The sequence below is a fragment of the Colobus angolensis genome, unplaced genomic scaffold, assembly GCF_000951035.1.
Source record: "Colobus angolensis palliatus isolate OR3802 unplaced genomic scaffold, Cang.pa_1.0 Scaffold456, whole genome shotgun sequence".
NCBI classification, from domain to species: Eukaryota; Metazoa; Chordata; class Mammalia; order Primates; family Cercopithecidae; genus Colobus; species Colobus angolensis.
Window position 1 is genome coordinate 2,664,696 of NW_012117999.1, and position 22,314 is coordinate 2,687,009.

Here is a 22,314-nt window from a genome sequence, read left to right on the forward strand (position 1 = left end):
TATTTTTTTTCTAGAAAGATAAATTGTCCTGAAATTCTAGGTGAAAAAAGCATTCAGTAGTTATGCAATGAACTTTTGTTAGGGAACTCAGAATACAATTGCTCCAGTCCTTCTCATGTTGCCTCCCCTAGAAATTCTGCAGCACCTTTGTATGCATATCCAGATATATTCCTGGAAGAGCAGAAAGGGTGTGTGTGTGTGTGTGTGTGTGTGTGTGTGTGTGTGTATGTGTGTGTGTGTGAGAGAGAGAGAGAGAGAGAGAGAAAAGTAGATACTTTATTTGTGATTATTAGTCACTCTAAGAATAGGTACAGTTTAGTCCAGACAGTACTACCCATACCCCAAAAACTGTCTTCCGATAACTTACATCTTCATCACTTTCTCTATATATTCATTACCTCTTATAACCTGAATCACTGAATTATCTTTTAACCTGTGCATTCAACATAGTTATGTTCCTTCATTCAGAGAAAAAAAGAGATAAGTGCTGAGTTAACCACACACAGCCAGCTGCTTTTCCAAGTTCATTCATTCAGTAAACTTTTATTGAACACCTACTATGTGCCATGTGTTCATAATGTTGGACTTTGAATACACAATGTTTAACAAAACAGACATGTTATGTCAAAGATTCAGCCCATGACTCCTTTTATCAAAGACTCTGTTCATGAGAATCTTACTTATACCACGTGCTGAGTTCAATAGTGTAGTTGAACAACAGTTGAAGGCTCACATACCCTTGGAAGTTAAATAGTAATTCAACAATGACCCTAGAGTTCTGCTCCCCGGGAAACATTTAATGGTGTTACCCAGGAAGTATCATGACACCTTACAAAGGGGCATCTGTTTGCAACTCCAACCCTGACAAAGAAGCAATTCTTCCTGCCAAAGGGAATAGAAAAATCCCTTCTCTTTGCCCCAGCACACCCCACACCACTGATCAAGCAGAGAATTCTGAATGCTTACAATAGACAGAAGGCTGCAGGGTCAACCAAACTCACAAGAGCCACCCCAGGGGTTAACAAGGAAAGCAGGAAGCCAACATTTTGCTGAACATATTGGGGGGAAGCAAAACCTTGAAGCCACTGACAGAGGCTGTACCCAGCACAATCTCAACAGTCAAGAGTGAGATAATCTAAGACAGCTAAGAGCACAAAAAGGAGAAAGCAGCCAGTCTCAGGACCGACAGCCTGGGAAAAGAGTGGTCCTGGCTAAAGAAAAGATGACCAGCAGAGCCAAAGCCAGACAAGCTTGTTCTTGTTTTAGTGGTGTGGAATTGTGGCCAGACCTAGGATTGAATTCTAGCTCTGTCACTATCCCACTGTGACATTATGTAGCTTACTGACCCTCTCTGAAACTTAGATGTTTCATCTGTAAAACAAGCTTACAACATTGTGAGAATTAGAGAAAACGAATATAACGTAGACATTCAATAAATAGCAGCTAGTTTTATTGTGAAGTATGTGTTCATTCATCACAGATGAATTCGTCATTAGTCTTCTTAAAGTTCCAACATTATCTTTTGTTGTTAAGAGTCTGGTGTGAAATCAGGATGCCTACCTTACAGATTCCTTTTAAATGATTTATTTCTGCTTAAATGTGGTACACCTTATGATGCCCTTACTACATATTAATGATATATTTGTCTGTATACCTCACGTCTCCCACTTCCTGCACCCTGTATAATAGATGCTCTTTCAGGCCAGACCCATGTCTCATTCATCTTTGTCCCCAGTGACTGTGGTAGTTTTTGCACATAGTAGGTATGCTACATATAAATATTTAACATTCTGTATGTCTTTCTTTTTATCACTTCATGCTACATTTTCGTACATCTTTTAACTTAAAAAGTCATACCATAAGGCCGGGTGCGGTGGGTCGCACCTGTAATCCCAGCACTTTGGGAGGCCGAGGCGGGCAGCTCACGAGGTCAGGAGATTGAGACCATCCTGACTCACACGATGAAATCCTGTCTCTACTAAAAATACAAAAAATTAGCCGGGCATGGCAGTGGGCACCTGTAGTCCCAGCTACCTCGGGAGGCTGAGACAGGAGAATGGCATGAACCTGGGAGGCGGAGCTTGCAGTGAGCTGAGATCACGCCACAGCACTCCAGCCTGGGCGACACAGCGAGACTCCGTCTCAAAAAAAAAAATCATACCATAAGAAAAAAACATAAGAAGTTGTGTATTTATATGGATATGTATGGACACGTATGCACACACGTGTGTGTCTTATATGTAGAAAAAGAAAAACCACCTCACCTATTAATACTTGAGTACACATCCTAAGGATTTGTGGAGAATACCTTTCTCATTTATTAAAGGGAATATCTACAAATGGAGTTCATAAAAATATGTATATATGTTAAATGCCAATGATAGTAAAAGCACATAAAGAAGACTCTTCTCCTGTGCTTCAAAAATAAAATGTAGTCGTTTAATTTGTATAGCAGTTGTTGATTTATCACCTAAAAAGTATTTAGTACAAAAAGGTCTGAAGAAATTAGGATTCAAAACAGCAGGCAGCAACCCAATTGTGGTCAATGTGGACATTAACCACAGTGCTTTATTTCCTAATCATTATTGCTAATTTTAGTCTTCAGGCTTATATATAGCAGTTTTAAAAACCCGAAAATTCCATGAGTTCTTTTGTTAAAACTCAGCCTTGCCCATGATGATCTCACTGTTAATTATTTTTTAATAAGTAGCTTCACTCCAAGCATCCGAGAACCTGTTTGAGCTGCCAATGTTAAAAGATAGAAATTGCAGAAAGAGCAGCAATCTCTCTCTGGAATCACAGAATTATCAAGGCTTCCAAAATGAAAGGCTTTAGAGGTCAACGGGCTCAACTTCCTTCCCTGTGAACTGCATTCCTTCACCATGATATTTACAGGAGATGTTTCAGGCTCATGCTCCTAATAGGCTTCCCCATTTGCCGAGCAGTACCTGCACCCAGTGTCGAGGGTCTATGCTTGAATCTCCTTAACAACACAAACATCAAAGTATCAAAACCACCTCAGTAGCTAAAAGGTGCATATATATGTGTCACCACTGCCAGTGCCCTGCTGGGAGTTCACTAGTTGGCTCCATTTCGTCCTCCCTTGCTCAGTTCACCACCAGCAGCCATCCACGGTCCCACCATGCATTCTTCAGTCTTAGGAGTTATTTTTCTGAGCTGTTGAAGTTGCCTATTCAGAGTAGATCTGTGGGGTTGGTAGGCAAAGTCTTGAATATGACTCCAGCTAGACAAGAAACAGAAGATGCCAAGCTGGCTTCCTGAATGGCCCATCTTGAAGGGCAGTACAGTGGTGGTGAAGGTGTGGCCTCTGGAGTTAGGTTGGCTGGTTGACATCCGGGCTTCAGCGCTTATTACACCTTGGGTATATCACTTTTTGTGCCTCTGTTTTCTCTTCCAGAAAATGGAAATAATAAGAGCACTTATTGGATTATGTGAAGATTAAATGAGCTAATACTCATAACACACTTAGACTGCAAGGCATTTAGAATATATTTGATAATAATACTATCTCCTATTAGTCTCTCATCGGGTAGATCTAAAGAAGAAACTAACTCCTTATTACCAGCTTCTGCTGTGTAGGCAACTTGTGGTGCTGGCTGTTCAGGTTGACCTCTGAGACCTCACCCTGTGAAACCTATTCCAGGCTTTCTGCTCCGCACTTCTCCCAGCCTAGAAATGAGTGAGAAGGGGGAGCTAAAAACTAACTCTGAAAGTCTGCGTCAGAATGTTCTCTCTTTTGCCAAATTTACCTGCTTTTTGTTCTCTCTCTCTCTCTCTCTGTTTTTTTTTGGGATTTTTGGGGGTTTTTTTTTGTTTTTTTTGAGACAGGGCCTCACTGTGCCATTCAGGTTGCAGTATAGTTGCACAGTCATAGCTCACTGCAGCCTCTTGGGCTCAAAGGATCATCTTGCCTCAGCCTCCCAAGTAGTTGGAATAACAAGGGTGCACCACCACGCCCAGCTAATTTTTAAAACTTTTTTGTAGAGACAGGATCTTGCTTTGTTGTCCAGGCTGGTCTCAAACTCCTGGCTTCAAGAAATCCTCCTACCTCAGCCTCCCAAAATGCTGAAAATAAAGACATAAGCCACAGTGCCCAGCCTCTTTCTTTCTTTTTTTTTTTTCCCCACTTAACTTTAGACTATAATTTTTGACTCTCAGATTCGGTAATAATATCTTTTATATTCCTTCTACCCCAGGTAACCACCCACTAAATCAGTAGTTAGTGTAGTTAGTGCCTGTAATTATCTGGGAAGGATAATGAAGGCCCACATAAGAGAATGAATGAACAAATCCCATGAATAAAGGGGAGGTAAAGGGAATTGATTAATATTCCCTGTAACAATATTCCATCATATAAATCCAGAACTACACTTCTTCTTAGAGATTTATACTAATATCTTATTCTTCGAACCTACTTAATCTTGATTTTTTTTTTTTTTTTTTTTGCTATACTGAATGAGATACACAAATTCCATTTGAATGCAGCACAAATTATTGGCTACATATGTTTTTAAGTTGGATCTTGAAACAAACAGGAAGATTAACAAGATTGCCTGTCTCTGTAATGTAGAGTCTCAACACACAACTCTAGGGCTGGCATGTGTACTGAAATTTCATCATATAGCTCAGCAAAGCAGAAATTAACTCAGTGAAGGAGGCGAGCATTCAAGAGTTCAGAAGAAAAGTAAAACTGAAGAAAGAACCTGAACATTTGACCTCACTCAAATCAACCACAAATAACACTGACTAAATTTTATCATGCAAACTTAAAAATTAATAATTTAGAGCCTGAAAATCAACATCTTGTTACACATACATAGAAATTGTGGAATCACATGGAAATAAAATAACACCCATAGCAAGGGAGCTTAGAAAGTATATTTAGGGCATTGGAAATTTACTTTCAGATGGAACATGAGAATTCATTTAAAATTGTTCATTGACAGCTTGTAAATAATTTTTCCTATCTTTATCTGTGTGGTACAGATGGGAGGCTAACATCTTCCAAATTCATTTCTCAGTTATACATATGTGTAAATTAACCTGTGAAAACTATAAATTTTATTCGTGTGTTTTACTAAATTCTGTCAGGACTGTTATTAGTACTGATTTTATATTGTCTAGTACTTGTAGAAATTGACAATGTAGGCCTGTGAGTTAGTCAAAAGACTTTTAAAAGTCTGATCAAGTGTCAGCAAACTAATGAAAATGCCTGAGTATATAAATATCCATGCACATACACACCACTAGCATTTTTATTCATGTAAAAATGTATTCAATTTAGAAAGTATCGAAGTATTCCATACGTTGTGTCAGCCCCTCTGGAACTCCTCTTCTCCTGATGACAGTGACAGTCTCGCTGTCTGTCTGTTTAGGTATCAGTCTAGTGGACTCAGATACAGTGTCCTTTTCCCATCCCATACACATCTTCCAGATTTATGTGAGGACAGAATGTTGGGCTTTCTAAGACAGTAGAGGCCTTCAAACTGAAAACCACTTTGTAATCTTCCTCCTGCCCATAATTTTCCTATTTAGAGAGTGCCCTCCCACTCTCCTAAGTTCTAATAGAGCTCAGTTTCACTTCTGAGAAAGTAATCATTCTTTGGTCTTCCTTATGTTTCAACACTTGTATCTAATCACAGTAGATTCATGGAAACTTGATGATAAAGAGCAAAAACAAGCAAAGTGACCACAGTAAAGGTAGGCATGATGCTCATTGTTGAAAAGAAAAATTTTCAGGACCTTTTTTCTTTAAGAATTATACTTAGTAGAGTTGAATTATTTTTACAAAGTATTAACAACTTTTTCAATCCTGTTTTACATGCATTTTCCTGAAAACTCTAAAGAATCTAAATTTCAACCACTATGATATTAAGGAAGAAGAATTATATTTACTGTATCTTGTGCTTCAAGCATGTAATTGGAAAGAAAAAGGCATCAAACATGACAATAATGACAAGGCATTCAGGCATTTAATTGGCATATTTGAAAGTTGTGACTTATACTGGATTAGCTGTCCTACACCTTATTGTTGGTAAAGCAAAGGAAAACCAATTACAGTGTGTAATCTATACCAGATTGGAACATATTCACTTAATAAATACTCGATTTTGGCACTTTCCTAGTAGATTTAGTGTCTGGATTTGGGGGAGAGTCTCCCCCAATGATTTTTTGTCTAGATTTTTTGAATAGATTTTTTGTCTAACTAGAGAAATAATGGTATTCAACAAATAGTAAGAACCTATATTTGTTATGCACAGTGCTGGCAGCTATAGATGCCACAGTGAAGAAGACAGAGCTCACCCTCTAGTGAGGAGAGAAATCAGGAAAGAGGCATCTTCAAAAGAGTATAATAAAGGGCTATGATAGGGAAAAAAATGATTTTTCAACTGGTCGAGAGTAGTAACATTCTCTGAGATAGGCAACATTGGGAAATGGAAGTGTGCTTACTGAGGAGTGCAGGAAGATGTATCCAGTTTGAGAGCAGTTCCTTTGAGATACCCAGGGGATATTCAAATGGAGATGTCTGGTGGACAATTGATTTTGCAAATTTTAAAGCTAAAGAGATACTTGAGCTGAAGAATAAGATCTAGGGAATTATCAGCTTTTGATCATTGAATCCTCAGGACTGGCTGAGTTCAACAGGGGAGAGTATACAGAGAGAGAAAAATAGAGGGCCCATGAAAGAAACCTTAAGGGTCACTACCATTCAGTGGGTATGCTGGGGAAGGGAAGCCTGCAGGACAGCCTAAAAGGGGCATTATCAGTGGTGAAAGACTCTGCCGACATGTCCCCACAGTCCAGAGGGAGCAGGGATCACCCTGCTGATTTAGGTAGTCATCTATTACATCTGCTTGGAATTCATAGAAAATTTTATCAGATAAATTTGGTTTCTAGTGTGAAACATAAGATTTATCAAATTGGGACAAATATCTAATTATTCATTTACCAAGACTTTATAACCAAGGAACAAGTACTGTTTTGTTTAGGTACCAGTCTAGTGGACTGATAGTGATCATTACCTATCAATAACGATAGGTACTGTGGTGTGTAAGGTTTTTTTGTACCCTTCCTAAACATTGTCAGGACATTTACCAATAAACATCAATTTAAATTAATGTGGTATATTTTATAAGAATGTATAATATAAAAATTATTAAACATTATTTTATTAGTTTCAAATTGATGTGAGACCCTCAAGTATTTTGATGACCCAAGCATACAGTATTATTTTTCATACTCTTTAGATGAATCAAAATCTATTCATTTGTCTTAAGACTCAGGGAATATTTGAGACCGGTGGGTAGAATTAGGAAGAGATTCATTCCAACCAATATAAAAGATAAATTTCTAACAGTAAGTGTTGCCAAAGATAAAAGGCTAAGTTCCCTATTGTTTTCATAAACCAGCAACTATTTGGTAAGTATGTGCTATGTGCCTACAACTATTATAAGTTCTGGAGAAAAGGTATGAACAAGATAGACAGCGCTCCTGCACTTGCAAGGCTTCCATTCTAATTGAGGGAGACAGAATATAAACACAATTAAAAATCTAAACGTGTAAGAAAAAAATATCAAGAAGTAAATGCTATTGAGAGAACTGAAAAAGAATGCTGTGATTATACATGGCTTGTTAGATGCAGGTAGAAAAAAATCCCCCAAAAATGGAGAAATTGATGGTTTAGCGAGAGAGGATGTTTAATTAGGAATGAAGTTTTTAAAAAATTAAAAGAGATAGAATCCAAATCCCAGGTTGAAGAATTGGCCTTTATAGAACAACCTCATCATAATAACAAAAGAGAGGAACTATTTGCTCCTGAGAACAGATTATGTGCATCTCTTCCTAACTCCACTTTCAGAGGCTTCATGTTGGTCTCCTGAAATTAGTATTTATACCATTGAAATTGGCAAATGATAGAAATAAGGGCTTTTAATTTTTTTGGACTGCTGTTATACATTTACCAACAGAGTAGTGGAAACTATATGAATAGGTTGACATAGTTCATCATAGGAAGATGGGTCATTTACTGCCTCATATTTACTTATTTCTGTGAGGTATAATGCAAGGTAATTAGCAAAAGGAAAACTGATTATAGTGTAGAATATGACATATAGGAGTGACATATAGGAGATTTGAGGCATTTAAATAAAATCTGGGTGGTTGCTGTTAATCAAGACCATGTAGATTTGTGTATCTGGTAAAATTTTGAACTAGATGATACCAACAGACCTACCAAACTCTAAGACGATATGGTTTTTATCATAAAGGTGATTGCTAAGAAACAACAAATTCTACTTTTTGTCTCAAGTTTTGTAAATATGAATATAAGAATCACTTGCCACTTTTCTTATTTTAGTTATCACTACTATTCAATTGCACACTAAGTTTCAGTTTGAAAAGTCTGTAATTCTACGATTTAGAACTTGACTGCAATTTGGAAAAACCAAAAAACCAACTCAGAGATATAAATAAGATATATATATACCTGAACAGTTGACATTATGAAACTGGTATGAAAGCTTTAATTAGAAAAACATCTTGGGCTAGTTCCATGTGTTTTGTTTTTTTGTTTTTTTGGTTTGTAATTAATTTTTTAAATGATTAGCCTTTGTCCGTAGTTACTCTGTTATGTTCCTTTGGCTCCACATTGCAGCGCAAGTACTACAGGGCAGTTGAATATTTATTGTTAGAAGACTTTTGACAAGTAATCAGATAGGTGAAAACTTCAATACCGAACTCTTACTGGATGAAAATATTGAAGTTTTATCAAAATAAAATTTGTAGAATATTTATTATTTCATCAACACTATCTAGATGATCTTTATTCGTCAGTCACATACATTGCACGGAGGCAGGAGGCAAAAATGTAATACACAATAGTGTTTCATGTGGCTTGTGGACAGTAGATGCAAATACTGAAAAGTTCATCTGTGCTGGGCTCTATCTTCATGCTTCATGATAAAGCCAGAGAAACATTTGTAAAGAGATCATTTTAGCAACTCCAGTTGTAAAATATTTCTTTAATCTCTTGTGACTTGCTTATGAGAGGGCTCCTTTGCAGGGAGACACTAATGTAGTTGATATCCCTGCCAGATCACCAATAGTTGAGTCTTAGGGCGTTTCAAAGAGAGACAATCTCCTCTCTTCTTCCCTGAGTGGAGAAAATAATTTTACTCCTATCCTAGAACCAGAGCACCAGCTGCCTATCACTGTGTTGTAGTGATGATTTCCCCCAATTCCAGAACTGATTAGTATCCAATTCCAATTTTTATCCCAGTTTCAGGTCTAATGTCATGGTCTGCATCTGGTCTACCCCAAGAAGATTCTTTCCTAGAAAGGACCCCATAAAACTCTTCGTATCACTGCCGCAACTCCTGATAGAAGGTGTGCCAATTTGTGAACTAGGTGACATTTCATAAACAGAGCAGGATGTTTTGGCAGGAAAATTTGAAGTTTATGCAGCATGTTCAGAAAGTGGATTTTATCACTTGAGCAATGAGAGCTGTATCTTTTCATAGCGATTTCTAACTAAAAAATGCAAACTCTGGAAGTTATTATAGGAAGTTGCCTCTAATTGCTGTTTTGCCCTCTCTCTTGCTTGTGTGGCTCCCCACTTTATGGAAATGGGAATAGTAATAGCTGCTGTGGTGTGTATTTAGCCTGTGCTTTAAGGGTCCAGAAACAGTTCAGTATGTCAGGGATTAACTTTAATGCAGTTAAGATAAGTTCAAAGGGGATTCAGTAGAAGGAACAAGCTTAATGTTCTCTAAGATTGCAAAGGTGTTGTGAGGGAAGATTCTATTATTGTAATTCAGCTTTTAAGGTCTCAGGGGTCTGAGTATTTTCCATATCCTAATTGCTTGCATACTATTTCTAGAACTATTCATGAATGGACTGTGTGAATTAGTATCTGTGAGAAATCTTTCAAAATATAAGTCATAAGGATCTGGACCTTCCTTTCAGTATGCATGTGAGTCTCACTGTCACTAGAAGGTGTTAGCCACACCCCTGTGAGCAGATATTTAGGTAATCCCCCTTATTTTATTGAATGTAGGATGCACTGATGCTGACATTTTCTTTAGCTTATCAAACGATTTTCACATAACTATAGGTTGACAGTGATTGTACAATTGCATTGCATTGCAAGATAAACCTTGTTTCAGAGAGGTTAAAAAGTGAAAATATGTGCAGCTAAAAATCAATGGAATAAAGTAATGAGTGAGAATTTCCTGGACTACCCTAACACATTTACAGATTTGATAAAGAGCCTTTGAAGAATTGTTGCTGATAGTTTGGCATTGTTAATGCAATTTGTAGTCTTCAGATGTGTGTTTGATCAACTGGAATGAAAAGAAAGAAGGGTACACTGTAATCTCTGGAATTTCTTCATTGTGCAATGGAGCTTAAATCCTTAATACGGGATGGACATTCACCACCATCATTCATCCTACAAAAGAAATTAATTAACTAAGTAGAAAAATATTCCTATAAATATTGGAGGCAATGTTATTACCCTCTTATCCCTCAATTACAATGTGTGAAGTCTTGTTAGTATTTTATTGAAGATGCTTTCATAGCTCTTTGTGATTCATTAAGCCCCAAAGCAATTTCTATAATATACTATGGTAGGTGCTGAACTGCTGCTTGAGTTACTCTTTGGAAAAGCCCATTATGGAGCAGCTTTAACTGTCTCTAGCCCCAAGAAGACCAATCTTTACAGGTTGATTTCTTCAAACTGATGAAAGTTCTGCCTGCTTAGAATGCTAGCTACTCCATTCTAAACTCTTGTTCTAGAGAAGTTTCTCAAACTTAACTTACTGACATTTGGAACTAGATAATCTATGTAGATGGGAGCTGTCCTGTGCACTGTTGGTTTAGCAGCATTGTTAGCCGCTAGGTACCAGAGGCACCCATCTTCACAAAAGTGACAACCAAAAATATCTCTAGACATTGTCTAATGTCCCCTGGGGCACGAAATTGCACCTTTGGTTGAGAATCATTGTTCTTGAGTGCTCTTTTCCGAGTTAAATACGCCCTGAGAGAATAAGGATCAGATGTTTTGAGAATTAATTCTCATCCATGTGATTATAATGATCAAATATGAAAACAAAGGATAAATTAGTCAGGGGTTATAGAAAAGCCATAAAAGCAGTAAAACAGATGCTTTCAGGTTTTGGACTCAATATCACAACATGAAGCTACACTATGAGATAACTAAGTGTCGGGGTGAGTTTGAAGTCAAGTAGGATAGCATATACCTATCACACTCTAGGACATTTTCTGTAAAGAGAAATAAAACCTTTAGAAATGTGAAGAAACTTCCAAAGGAATACAAAATCTGCTTTCTTTATTTTTGACTCTGTCTTGATCCTGTATATGTTTTCGGAGATGTTAAAAAAAAAAAAAAAAAAAAACAGCAGCAAGTTTTTCAACAAGACAGAGAATTTAAACAAAGAGAAACAACAAATTCCGTGGTGTAATTCAATAAAAATATTATTATAATAACATTATTGTTTCTCCATTAATGGTTTGTCCATCACATGAAAATATTTGTCACCCAGATGCTTGTCCACAAGTACATTTTTTTGGTATATAAATAGCCTGTTCTTTAGTAACTCAGTAGTTAAGCCGGGATTGACTGTGGTTTCTCATTTTATTTAAGATTTCTTTTTACAGCAACTTTAGTTTCACAGCAAAATTGAGGGGAAGGTATAGAGATATTTCATATGCCCTCTGTCCCCACACTTGCATATCCTCCCACATCGACATCCCACTCTCCCTAATGCTGTGGTGTGAAAAACTAAGTTTGTCATCTCCTCCAACAATCAGTTCCCACTTGGCACCAGTATGGAATGGCATCATGTCTCCCAAAGACTGTTATAATAGCCTATTTACTACCTTCCTGCTTCCACATTGTCCCTAAGGTCTTTTCTCCACACTATAGCAGACAAAAAGATCCTGTTAACATCACAGCATCATGTAACTCCTCTGCTTACAGCCTTCAATGGCTCCCCATATGACGTAGAGGAAAAGCTAAAGACCATACAATGATCTGCAGGGCCCCACCTCTCTGGTTTCATCTCATATCGCTCTCTCCTTTGCTCGCTCCTCTCCAGCTGCATTGACCCCTTTGGTGTTCTTAGAACATACCATTTTTGTCTCAGGAATTTTGCATCTGCTGTTTCTTTTCCCAGTAATGCTCTTCCAAAGATGTATAAGCATATGACTGCCTTGTGTTCTCCAAGTCTGCGTTAATGTCACTTTCTAGTGAAGCCTGCTCTGACTTCCTTATATAAAGTTGCTATCACCCTCCCTCCCCATTCCACTGCCTTTCTCTTTATCTTTCTCTTATTTTTTTCCTCAAAACATGTATCTTCTAATATATTAATTCCTTGTTTTGGTATGTATCCTTCACTCCTTCTAAGAACAAAATTGAATGAAGACATACTTTTTACTGTTTTTTTCTCCTATTATATCACAAAAGCTTCATAAGGGCTATTGATGTATACTTATTAAATGGTTCTATGATAAGTTTCAAGGTAGTCTAGTGGCATCATTTGAAACTCATGAAAATAAGTAATGGATATTATAATCAAAATTTATTTTCAAAGTGTAAAATTCAAATAAGTTCATGAAGTTTCAAGATATCTTGAGGACCGAGTTTCAAATTATATTGAATATGGTCTGGTTTTTTTCTCTGTTTCCCCAAGAAACAAAGAAATCAGATATGGAGAGGAATAATAGACAACTCAAGGAATTTCCCAGTGTGAAATATGAAATATGGAATTTATTGAATTGTTTTAAATCATGATTTTGAAGTGTATATATATATACTTTATAGGAAAATATCAATCATTAGATTATTAACTTTTGGCTTTCATCAAATTGAGGAAAAAGAAATGTATCTAGAATTTATCATGTATTTTGTAAGTTTACACTTTAGAAATGTATGTAAAATTTATTATTTCAAATATTTTATTCTTTGAAAAACATTCTGAGAAGATAACCAATTTATTTCGTCTATAGATGATATATATAAAAGAGACCCCCTTGGCCTACAGTTTGTCTTATTAGGGAAAATGAGACAGTGCCTGGCTTCCCCAGCCATGTGGGACACTGCCCAAGAAGCCTGCCTATTTCTCACCCCACCCAGAACACTGAGGGAATAAACACAGTCTGTAGGCAGCTAGGAGCAGTGAAAAGGGGCATGGGCTCACAGCATCCCAGGTGCAGAACTCAACAACAGGCTACAGATTCTAACTACATGAGAGACTTCATGAAGAGGCTCATTCAAAAATCTCAGAGGATATATCACCTGCAAACCCCCTCCAACCTAGCCGATCCATGCTTCCAGTACTCTGCATGTCCCATATAGCTGACATCCTGTGTGTGCACTAACTGATGGTGCCTGTGAGCCTCTGAAGATTGTGCATGAGTTCATACAGACAGGCTTGACTCTGCTATGTTGGAAGAAGGTGCCTAACCGGGAACACTTCAGAGCACTACCCTAGGAAAAATAAACAGGAGGCTCTCAGCCCCAACCTAGCTTTCCAGGATTTAGAGAAAACATGCAATCCTAAGAATTCCCTTCCAAAAATGAAAAAGGGGAGTAGAGCAGGGGCACTCACAGAAAACGTCTGAGACCTCCAAGTCTTTAGCCAAGCTAATGGTAGAAGTCTTTCTCTTCCAGAACCAGTCAATAAAGACTGGAAGAGGTGACTGCTTCTTCAAAGGCAAAAACAACAATGCAAGATTTCAAAGAACATACATACAAGAAAAATCAAGGAAACATGGTACCACCAAAGTAATATAATAATTTTCCAGTGACAACCACAAAGAAATGGAGCTCTATGAACTGCCTGGCAAGTAATTCAAAATAATTGTTTTAAGGAAGTTTAGCAAGCTATAAGCAAACACAGATAACTCAATGAAATAAGGAAAACAGTGTATAAATAAAATGATAAGTCTAACAACAAGATAGAAATAATGAAAAAGAACCAAACAGAAATTCTGAAGCTGAAAAATTCAGTAAATGAAATAAGAAATACAATAGAGAGCTTTAATAGCAGGCTAAATTAAACAAAAGAAAGAATTTGTAAACTCAAAGACAAGTCACTATTCAATCAGAGGAGAAGAAAAAGAATGAAGAAGAGTGAATAAAGCTTCTAGGATTTTAGGACACCATGAAGCAAACCAATGTACAAATTATGGGAGTTCCAGAGGAAGAGAGAGAGAGAAAGAATGTATATAGGCTGAAAGTGAAGGGATGGAAAAAGATATTCCATGCAAATCACACCCAAAAAGGAACAGAGATGGTTACACTTATATCAGACAAAATAGACTTTAAGTAAAAATCTATGACAAGACCAAGAAGATCATTATATAATGACAAAGGATGTAACAATTATATATGCACCCAATGTTGGGACACCTAAATATACAAAGCAAATATTAACAGAATGGAAGAGAGAAATAGACAGCAATACAGTAGTATTATGGGGACTTTAATAATCCCCATTGAAAAATGTATAGATCATCCAGACAAAAAAATAAATAAGGAAACAGTGGGAGGAATAACACTATGGGCCACATGAACCTAACAGACAAACACAGAACATGCCATCCAGCAGCAAAAGAATACAAATTATTTTCAAGGACACAGGAAACATTCTCCTGCTTAGATCATATGTTGAGCCACAAAATAAGTCTTAACAAATTTAAGAAGATTGAAATCATATCAAGTATCTTTTCTAGCCACAGTGGTATAAAAAGACAAAGCAATAAAAGAAAAACTGGAAATTTTACAACTATGTGGAAATTAAACAACATATACCTAAACAATCAATATGTCAAAGAAGAAGTCAAAAATGACATTTAAAAATATCCTGAGACAAACAAAAGTGGAAAGACTATAGGATGCAGCAAAAGCATTTCTAAGAGGAAAGTTCACAGTGATAAACACCTACATAAAGAAAAAAGAAAGATCTCAAATAAACAACTTTGAACCTCGAAGAACTAGGGAAAAAGGAATAGACTAAGCATAAAGTAATTACAGAAGGAAGGAAATAATAAAGATTAAAGCAAAAATAAATTAGAGACTAATAAAAATAAAAGTGATTGACAAAAAGTTGTTGGTTTTTTGAAAAGATTGACATTTAGCTAGACTATTTTTCAGAAAAAAAAGAGAAGACTCAAATAAATAAAACCATAAATTAAAGGAGAGACATCACAATTGATACCATAGAAATACAAAGGATCATAAAAGACTGCTGTGAACCATCATACACCAATAGATTGGATAAACTAGAAGAAATGGATGAAGTCCTGGAAACACAGTATTGGCATTGTTGCTGAATTTGTCAAAGAAATTTTTCTGTTATTTTATAAAAATATTCCAAACTTAATAAAGCATTTGAAAAATTTTAGCCTGAATCTTTTCAGAAAGTTTCTACCTTCCCTTTTGGAGAAACCTGCCATTACCTCATTTCATGGACATCTTCCTTACGATCCCCAGCTACCTTTCAGACATTGTCATGTTAGCCCTATGAACCATGGTACCAGCTGCATACCAACACAACCTAAAATTAAAATACTATTTTCTCAATTTGCTAAAAGATTTCATGTACCAAGAAAAGCTAGTACTGCACTGATATTAGGAATAAGAAAAAGCTTGGATTTACATCCTCTGGTCTAGCCCTAAAAATGCACAGCCCTAATTGAAGTTATTCATCTTCATTCCTTCTTCTACATGACTCAACATGAGACTCAAAGATCTGAGGAAATAACTGCGCTGATTTTTAGAAAGAATCTGAAACAGTGATTAAGAGCCAGATAATCTGGGGTGAAGCCAGCTTTGCCATGTACTTGTGCAACTTTAGACAAAAATCTAATACCCCTGTGTCCAAATCTCTTCACTTATAAAGTAGTGATAATCAAAAGTACTTACCTTTAGGGTTGTAATGAGGATTAAATAATTGAATACTTGTAAAACACTCAGAAGACTGCGTGGTACATAGTAAGTGCTGTATAAAGATTTGTACATAAATTAATTTTATAAACTCAGAAATGGTCACAAGGTACTAACCCTAAGTTATAAATATGGATAAAGGATTCAGATTATCTAATTTGAATAATTATAACTGTATTTTATGGCAAACCTATTACTTTCACTGCAATTATTCTTCAGACCTCATGGAAGGCCTGTAAAACACCAGTAGATTCTACTGAAAATTGACTAGGAGTGTAAGAGAGAGAGAGACTGTGTGTGTGGGGAGGGAGGAGGGTGGGGACGGGGTATCTGGGGGTATCTAATAAAGGTGCAAAATGAAAAAAAATAGCCCTCAAAAAGTAGACTGAATTAGGAGTTGAGAAATAGGGGTTGGGATAGTAGATAAAACGTGGTGATTCCTATGGTAAGGCATGGGAAAACGTTAGAGTATCAAGGTGCGAAAGATCCCTTTCTACCAGAAAATCTCAAAGATAGCTTTGTGCAGAAGGTGATGACATGAAGTATGAGAGGGAAAGAGGAAAATTAATTAAAAAGTAGGTTTCTGATCATCTTGTTATGAGTCACAAACAATAAACCAAAGCACTGTACTTGTTAATTTGCAGTATAAAAAATTGAAAGATAGAAAATGCATTATCCCAGGCAGAAAATAATTAGGTTTTGAAATAACAGAAAATAGCACCAACTCTTATGAGAGATCAAGGTGATACTTACTTGATTCTGTAGCTTTGGAAAAAGAAGTTGCTGTTAATTAGATTAAATCTCTTAGTTCTACCCATTTACTTCCAATGATCCAAGCACTTAGGGATATACTTGAATAAGATTAGTGTTTGCATACTACCTTGCCCATAGTAAACAAATATTTTATAAATATGTATTTATAAAATTAACAGAAAAATCCTTATATTGAGAGCCCAAAAGGGTCTTAAACAAATACTTTTCAAGATAGTATTAATATACCAAATTATCCAATTAGTAATCATAACAGTTACAAAAATTATCTACTTCAGAATTATTTAGTTAGATATTTAGAATATATTTGGAATACAGTTAGATTTATACAGTTAGCTATCTAGCAAAGCCTTTTGGGGTAAAATATTTCCAAGGACCTCTGACTAAACAGAAAATGTGTCCCCTTCATCACATTGCTGAACAAAGATATAAAATAATCACTAATTATTATAACATTAGCTATGCATGACTAATCATGTAGTTAGATCAGTTGGAAGTTATATATTAACTGGTTCTCAGTTAAGCATTGCTATTCTATTTATTCATGCAAATTGTTACTTTAATTAAATACACAACCATAGTAAATCACAATAAGTGGTCTCAGGATCTACATGAACTAGTAGTTATCAGAATTTAGTATATATTAAATACAACTAATATTGGTATTAAAAGAGGAAGAAAATTTGTATTTGGGGACTTTGCAACTGTGATTCAAATATTTTTACTTGTTATTAAGATGGTGCCTGCCAACAATCTGTTCAGAAATACCCATTAGAGTTATAAAGTAAAAATTTATTTTAGCTTATTAATGGAAAGCTAGTGAGTGAAAAGCATGGTCTCTGTCTCTACCTCTCCCTGCATCCTATCCCATTATAGATACTAAATGTTTTCATTTACTTTAAAAAAAATGTTTAATAAATGTTCCAATTTGTTTCACGTAAGGAAAAGGTTAAATAGAAGTATGCTTATAACATAAAATGGCTAGTTAAGAGGCAAGGGGCCATGTCTGGACTGAAAAACATTTTGATGCAACCTCCAGAGAAGATTTTCTCAAAGAATAACAAGCATATGACTTAACCAACTAGTCCATCCAGAGTTCAATTTGTTCAGAATTGTATAGACTCGGGTATCTCAAAGGAGCTTACTACATCCTGTTTGGGACATATGTAAATGATATTCTGGCAAATGCATTGATAAACTGAACAGTACTTGATGAAAATATTAAGCCAAAGACATGAAGGACCAGGGAAGAAAAATCAAGCTTTGTCTGTTTTTTAAGAAATACAATTTTTTTTAAGAATTTGGATTCTGACTGTTTTTTAATGCTGGGAAATCTGACATTAAATGTGATGAATAGTTGCATATTTGTGATAATGTGCATAAAATATATTATCAAATTAATTTTAAAACAGTTTTTCTTCAATAGAAAAAGGCAAAACTGTAATATATCACCTTCTGAAATTATTTTTGACTGGGTTTCAAGACAAGTAGCCAGCATGGGGCCTGACACTGGAAGTATATTTTCCAAAATTACAGACACGTAATAGCCTTAAGCATCTTGCCCAGGACTGTGGTCTGGACTTGCCAGATGAGCCCCTGCGCACCTTGATGGCTGAGCTCTTCTGTAGCACACACAAGGGTCTTCTTGCTTCTAGTGTGCTTTATCACCCTCAATTTTCCACAGTATGTGAATTAAAATGGTCTCTATTTGGAAACGTTAAAATCAAATCCAGAAATGAACTGGATTCCCAATTCACCACAGCGTAAGAGAAACTGAGTGGTCTGAAAACAGTTTTATGTTACTTTGTCACATTGGCTCTCAATGCTGTCATACTCCAAGCCCCATTTTTATAGCAAATATTTTATGACACACCTGTATTCTCCTCAAAGAAATTCAGATAAACTATGCAATCTAAAGGAAAAATATATAAATGCCTTGGAGCAGGACAGTGGTGACATAATGAAGTAATCAGACACTTGCATCTGTTCAGAGGTAGACTGGCGTAGGCTCATGGTGAATGTGGCAGCTACACAGGCAGACTGATATAGGTGATTAGACTGGGAATTCAAATGCTATGAGCAGTGTTACTGTCCTGTGTTGTTATTTTCTGAAAGTGAACAACTCCTAGCAAAAACAAATCCCAAAAACTCTGACCAAAATACAGCCTTTCCTTTCTTTACACAGTAGCTCCACTACTGAGCAATTCAACATAAATCATGCTTTTAAAAATACTTTGTGTTTTCGTGTGACAACGTTAGGTTTACAGCCTTCTGTAATTACAGCCAGATATTTCATCTGAGTGCATATGGAAACCCATGCAGGATCGAGGAATATTCTGTATATTACAGGGTGTCTAGTATCCCTAGCCCCCACCCACTGAATGCCAGGGGCACCCTCTCCATTTTAGTGACTACCAAAACCATCTCCAAAATTTCCAAAGCAGCTCCCAGAAATAGTACCGAGGATGTTGAGAGCCACACCTGGTTCTCCACATGGCACAGGATCACCCACTACTTCCACCCTGCGTTGGCCCCTGAAGGGCCTAGACCATGCTCCCCGTGATGCAGGATGGAGCGAATCTCATGGTTCCAGATGCGGTGCTGCTCCTGGCTGTCCCAGAGGCTGTAGCATGCCGCGCTTCCTCTCCCACACACTGTTCTCAACACTCCCCTCTCTTTTTACAAGTAATTCTTACCAAGTGCAACATGTAAACTCGTAAATAACTTTTTTATCCCAAAGTTTTTTTTTGTTTTGTTTTGCTTTTTTAACATTTGTACTCACAAAAATATGAAGAAAAAAATGTAAGGTTTCAGAGAAGCGGAAAGTACTGACAGTGAAGGTTATTTTTTAAGTGAATGTGTAAAGGCTTTCAGAGCTAAAGATGCATCACATGAGTTGTTCAGCGAACCCTTTGAATTTTTATCAACTCTTCCCATCTAATATCATATATATACACATATACACACACACGTATTTTTATATATACACACGCACACGCATATATGTGTATGTATTTCTTTTGAGACAGAGCTTTGCTTTCTTGCCCAGGCTGGGATGCAGTGGTGCGATCTCAGCTCACTGCAACCTCTGCCTCCTGGATTCAAGCGATTCTCCTGTCCCAGCCTTCCAAGTAGAAGGGATTACAGGCACCCGCCACCAGAAGAGACGGGGTTTCTCCATGTTGACCAGGCTGGTCTCGTACTCCTGGCCTCAAGTGATCCACCCGCCTAGGCCTCTGAAAGTGCTGGGACTACAGGTGTGAGCCACCGCATCTGGCCCCAATAATTAATATTTATAATGTTTACAACAGTGTCTGGCACATTGTAAGTTCTGTAGTCTTTGCTAAGTAACTAAATAAGTGCTCTCAAAGTTATTTTAAAATTCAAATTTGGTCCTATTTCTTCCTTGATCAAAAGCTTCAGTGGATTTTTATTTTAAATTCAAATGTTTTTTAAGAAAGTCAAATATGTATACATAGATAGAGAATAAAATAGTGGTTATCAGGAGCTGGGTGAGGGGTAGGAAAAAGGGGATGTAGGTCAATTAATATGAAGTATCAGATATGTAGAATAAACAAGTCTAAATGTCTCATGTACAACATGAGAACTATTGTTAACAGCAGTGTATTCAGAATTTTTGCTAAATGAGTAGATTATAGCTGTTCTTACAGGGGAGATGGGTAACTGAGATGATGGGTATATATCTCATAACACCATGTGTGCATCTCATAATGCCACGTTGTATACCTTAAATATATGCAATAAGAGTTATTTAAAATATTTTTAAGGAACAGATTCTTTTCTTCACATAAATATCTTACGTGAAAACACACTATATAAAAGAGATCAAAGCAGTTTTGCTCTGGCTAGAACTGGGGTAAGCACCATCCCACTCAAACCTCCTCTTCACAGTGGCTAGAGCAATTCCACAGAACCCTCTTTCTCAGGAAACCACTGACCCTAAGATTCATGAAAGATTTTTAGTATGGCCCTATAAGGCCCCCAGGCTCTGATCCCAGAACTCCTCAGTCACTAGACACCCTCACACTGTAGCATCCCACCTTACCCTGCTAGGGGCAGTTCACCAAGTGCCTCAGAATGTCTCCTGCCTTTGTAGTTTTGTTTTCACTGCTCCCTCTACCCTGGACCCCGTGTTGTAGTCCATTCTCATGCTGCTATAAGGACCTACCCAAGACTGGGTAATTTGTAAAGGAAAGACGTTTAATTGATTCACAGTTCTGCATGGCTTGGGAGGCCTCAGGAAACTTACAGTCATGGCAGAAGGGGAAGTAAACAGGTCCTTATTCAAGTGGTGGCAAGAGAAAGAAGTACAGAGTAAAGATAGAAAAGCCCCATATGAAACCGTTAGATCTTGTGAGAACTCATCCACTATCATGAAAACAGCATGGGGGAACCGCCCCCATGATCATATCACCACCCAGGAGGTCCTTCCCCCAACCCGTGGGAATTATAACTCAAATGACAATTCAGTGTGAGATTTCGGGTGGGGACACAGTCAAACCATATCACCCCCCCTTATCCAATCACCCAGGTAAATGCCTACCCACCTTCTATCTGCTCTCTAGGATGTTTTCCTTCATATCCCTAGATAATTAGCCTCTCTATCTTTGTGCCCCCATTCTACTCTGTTCTGGCAGCCATCACAGGTTTCATAATAGCAACTGCTGTTGATAGATAGTTTCCACTGTACCAGGGACTGTTCCATCCCCTTTCCTGTTTTAACAATTCTTCCTCATAATAATCCTATGAGATACGTACTGATAGTGTCCCCATTTTACAGATAAGGAAACTGAGGCCCAAAAAAGCTAAACAATTTCCCCAAGGTTATTCAATGACTAGGAAGTGGGAGCACCACAATCCGAGCTTAAGTAGTCTGCCTGATGAAATGACTGCACTTTATTTTTTATTTTAGCACCTACTGCCTTCTACGCTGTGACCTCCTTAAGCACCAGTCCCATCTTATACATCTTACAATATCCACCACTCAGAGATGCTGATGAAAAATTCAAATGAATAATTTCTTCATGGGCTCAGCCCACTGAGAAACTGTAACTCAAAAATTTATTAAATGTTTATTGGCTTTTCTATGAATTTCCATTTTCCAGTTTTCCCTACCTTCTTATAAACTGGTAAAACTAAGGTGGCTAGATCACAGTATAGCAGCTTGCAGCTCAACTGGTAATCAAAATTTAAAATATTTTGAAGTAATTTCAATTAATAGATTTATCATTGTTTTCTGGATAAACTTTACATAAATATATTAAGCATGCTTATGTGGTAGACAGTTTGGTTCATGTAATGTATATTTTTGTGTTGTGATATTCAAAGGGCTTTTTTCCTGTAAAATACCTCAAAATGAGTAACGTATGCATTTCTATTTCTATTTTTTCAAAAACTTGGAATTTTTCAAAATTAACTGTGTATACTTTGAACCTTTCCAATCTTTTTATACCTATTCTTTTATACCTCTTCTGTTCACAATAACTACATTTCTTTTTTCCAATATTGTTCTTTTTTTTTTTTTTTTTTTTTTT

The 22,314-nt window shown here is 36.8% G+C and overlaps 1 pseudogene; it reads left to right on the forward strand.

Annotated features, from left to right (window-relative positions):
- The first annotated feature begins 19,321 nt into the window (after positions 1-19,321).
- Positions 19,322-22,314, forward strand: part of LOC105523252 — a 30,046-nt pseudogene continuing 27,053 nt past the window's right edge.